This window comes from Gossypium hirsutum, chromosome A12 (genome assembly GCF_007990345.1).
Source record: "Gossypium hirsutum isolate 1008001.06 chromosome A12, Gossypium_hirsutum_v2.1, whole genome shotgun sequence".
NCBI lineage: Eukaryota > Viridiplantae > Streptophyta > Magnoliopsida > Malvales > Malvaceae > Gossypium > Gossypium hirsutum.
In genome coordinates, this window is record NC_053435.1 from 65,445,735 (window position 1) to 65,450,000 (window position 4,266).

Below are 4,266 nucleotides of genomic sequence, written 5' to 3' on the forward strand. Positions count from 1 at the left end.
CGGTTTTTCCACATGGGCGTGTCGCACGCCCGTGTTTGTTTGGTAGGTTTGACCATGGCCATGTCGCACGGTCGTGGCGTTTTATCATAGCCCATGTTTGGAAAATCGTTGCCCTATTTTCACCTGGCCCTAAGGACGCCCGTGTGCTTGGGCATATCTCTGTGGAAAACCTATATTCAAGAGCTCCGTTAGTAAGTTAGGTGTTAAAGACTAAATTTTAAAGAAGTTAATACAGTTAGTGCTCGGGTTGCCTCCCAAGAAGCACTTATTTATAGTCTAAGCTCGACTTAGCTCTCCATTGAATGGTCATGGTGGTTCGAGGAGTTTATACTCCTCATTCCTGCTATCATTTTCATCAAAATAAGGTTTTAGACGGGTGTTGTTTACCTTAAAAGTGTCAAATTTGGGATGACTTACCTCGACTGTACCGAATGGGAAAATGCTAAGTACTGTAAGAGGGATTTCTGCATTCGGTGTGGTAGTGACAATGTGAGGATCTGCGGCATCTAATAAGACTTTATCTCCAACCTTAAGTTGATTTGGAAAGGTATTGAGCTCGTTCTGGGGTAGTTTTGGTTTATCGTGTGTTCTCAGTTTATGCGTCCGCCATTCATCTAGCTCCTCGATTTGTAACCTTCGATCTTCATGAACAGGTCCTTTACTATTGCTTGAGAATGACTCATGTGCTTCCTTTAGACTCATTTCCTACAAAGTAGGTTGTACCATATTGTCAGTTATAGTAGAATGGGTTAAACGATCACCTTCAATTTCTGATGTGTTGCCAGAATTGCGAGCTTGAAGGGTGACTGTTTCGTCTCCCTCATGAAGTGTGAGTTCACCTGTGCCAACATCAATGATCGTTTTAGCAGTTGCTAAAAAGGGTCTTCCTATAATTAAAGGAGTGTTACTATCCTCTTCTATCTCTAGAACAATAAAGTCCACGGGAAATATAAATTTATCGATTTTAACTAGCACATCTTCAATAGTACCCCTAGGAAATCTTATAGTTTTATCTGCTAATTGAATGCTTATCCTAGCCTGTTTGGGTTTCCCAAGACCTAATTGTTTGAACATTTTGTAGGGCGTGACGTTAATACTAGCCCCTAAATCAGCTAATGCATTATTAACATCTAAACTACCAATTAAGCAAGGAATTGTAAAACTCCCTAGATCTTTTAATTTGTTCGGTAGCTTTTTTTGCAGAATAGCTGAGCAAACTGCGTTTAGCTCCACATGTGACACCTCGTCCAACTTCTGCTTATTTGCTAAAAGCTCGTTTAAAAATTTCATTGCGTTTGGCATCTGTGATAGAGCTTCAATAAACGGTAATTTAATGTGTAATTTTTTTATGAGTTTAAGGAATTTACCAAATTGTTCATCTGAGCGATCTTTCCTTGTCGCATTGGGGTATGGCACACGAGGTTTATATTCGATATTCACTGATTTGTTTTTATTATGACCTACCTCACGTTGACCTCTGCTTACCATAGTTTCTTGCCTCGGTTCTGGCTAAGGCTCAAAAAATCCTTCTTCATCTTGAACATTAATCGTGTTGAGTTGTTCCCTTGGGTTGGGTTCAGTATTACTTGGCAAGCTACCTTGTGGTCGATCGGAGATTAGTTTGGAAAGCTAGCCTATCTGAGTTTCGAGCCCTTGGATCGACGCTTATTGATTTTTAAGTGCTGACTCAGTTCTGGGAATGGGTTTCTAACATCGAGATAAATTTAGACAGCATCTCTTCAAGGTTCTGCTTCTTCTCTTGTTGGTAGGGTGGTTGTTGGAAGCTTGGAGGATTTGTGGTCCTTGACTTTCCTGACCGCCCCACGAGAAATTTGGGTGGTTCCTCCAACCTGAATTGTAAGTGTTACTATATGGATTGTTTTGAGATCGAGGATTATTACCCATGTAATTTAATTACTCATTATCCATGTTATGGCCATAAGGTTGGTATTCTGAATTGCTTGATCCACCTCCACCTGCTTCGTACTGCATTATTGGGTGAACTTGTGAAGAACTAAGAAAACCATCAATTTTCAAGAGTTCTACCTGATTAGAGAGCATGGTGACCGAATCAACATTATAAACACCGACTATTTTTGTTGGTTTTGTCCTCATGACATGCCATTGATAGTTATTCAGTGACATCTCCTCTATAAACTCATAAGCATCTTCAGGTGTTTTATTATTGATGGTTCCACCAGCAGCTGCGTCAACCATTTGCCAAGTCGAAGGATTCAGGCCATTATGGAATGTTTGATCTTGAAGCCAAAATGGTAGCCAATGGTGAGGGCACCTTCTCAGTAAGTCCTTGTATCTCTCCCATGCATCGTAAAGAGTTTCTAAGTCCATCTGCACAAACGAAGAGATATCATTACGTAATTTGGCCGTTTTAGCCGGTGAGAAATATTTTAATAGAAATGTTTTGGTCATTTGTTCCTAGGTAGTGATTGACCCTCGTGGTAATGAGTTCAACCACTGTTTAGCTTTGTTCCTCAATGAAAAATGGAATAACCGAAGACGAATGTCATCATCAGAAACACCATTAATTTTAAATGTATCGCATAGTTCCAAAAAGTTTTCTAAGTGAGCGTTGGGATCCTCATCCAACAAACCATCAAACTGAACAAATTGTTGTATCATTTGAATAGTGTTAGGTTTTAGTTCAAAAGTATTTGCAGCTACAACAGGTCCAACTATGCTCGATTCAGTTCATGTTAAAGAAGGTTTAGCATAATCATACATAGTGCATGGAGCAGAATTTTGATTAACTGCAATTATAGGAGGTAGCTGATTGTCTTGGTTTTTAGCCATCTCTTCAGTTAAGGGGTTGAGTATCGTCCTCTTGCTCGTTCTCTGTTTATCTTAAGCTTCGCCTTATTTCTCTTTGGTTTTTACGAACTGTGTATCGATTTCTTCGTCAAAAAGTAGTGGTCTTGACGGGTTTCTTCTAGTCATAAACTATAAAAACCTGCCAAGAGAAAGAAAAAGTAAATTAATAAATAATAATAAATTAAATGAAATTAAATTTCAAGAAAAATAAATGGCTAAAGTAATAAAATTTGAGCGTTCCTAATATCTTAGTTCCCCAGCAACGGCGCCAAAAACTTGATCGCGATTTTCGTGACAGGTAAGTTTTAAATATTTATAATTAATCGTTCTTGAAACTAACTATTATCGCAATGCAGGAAAGTGTACCTATCGAACAGTAGTATAGTTTTAGCAAGACCGGGTTGTCGAACCCAAAGGAACTAAAAGTACTAGTAATGACTGTCTTTTTATTATCTAGCCTAAAAATAAGGTGGTTTGGTTTTAACTAACTAATTAACTAATCTAAGAATTCACAAAGAATGGAATTGGGGGATTACTTTTGGAAAACGATTGAATTAAGACAATAGCTATGGAAAAATCCACCTAGACTATACTTGTTCTTCTGCCTCCGAATCGGATGATTTATTCATTTAACTTGTTCTGTAGAGATCCCTAAGTTAAGTTATTATCCCTATTCAAGAATAATAACGTCTAATCCCTAGATTGAATAATTGAGGCTTTTCTCTAATTAACACTCTAGGGTTGCATTAACTTGATCTATGGATCCCCCTATTAGGTTTCACCCTAATCCGACCAAATCTTGTCACCCTATCTTTAGGCGCGCAATCAACTCCGCTTAATTATGAAAAATGTACTCTTAGGCAGGGTCTATTCCTCCTCTGAATAAGAGCTTATCTTGAATCAGTATCCTGGGATATCAAAACAAGAATTAAGAACACATAATTAAGAACAAGTTAAATATTTATCATACAATTCAGAAAATAATAACAAGATTCGTCTTAGGTTTCATTCCCTTTAGGTGTTGAGGGGATTTAGTTCATAAATAAAAAGGAAAACATCTTAGAAGAATAACAAATACAAAACATAAAGAAAACCCAAAACTCCTGAAGGAAGTTGAGGGGAGATCTTCAGTCTTAATGATGAAACCAGCTTCTGAAATGGATCAATCGGCTTCCTTCGAGTAATTCCTTCCTTGCTCTCCGTGCCTCCCCTTTTTTCTCTTCCTTTAAGGCGTATTTATAGGCTTTAGAATGCTTAAAAACCCTTAAAATTAGCCTTTTCTGAATTGGACTCAACTTAGGCTCGGCAGGGACACGCCTGTGTGAATCGTGCTTCGAATCTGCCAAATTAACACGGCCGTGTGGTCTGCCTGTGTGAGGAAGTCCAGGCCGTGTTAATTCGTACTTTGGCCCATTTTCCCCATTTTTGGCCCATTTC

General features: G+C 38.4%; 1 non-coding gene across 1 annotated transcript; it reads left to right on the top strand.

The window, feature by feature from the left end:
- The first annotated feature begins 2,275 nt into the window (after positions 1 to 2,275).
- On the top strand, positions 2,276 to 2,382 carry LOC121211844 (small nucleolar RNA R71). Its single transcript, XR_005907062.1, has one exon. It is a non-coding gene; the product is annotated as a small nucleolar RNA R71 (small nucleolar RNA).
- The last annotated feature ends 1,884 nt before the right edge of the window (positions 2,383 to 4,266 follow it).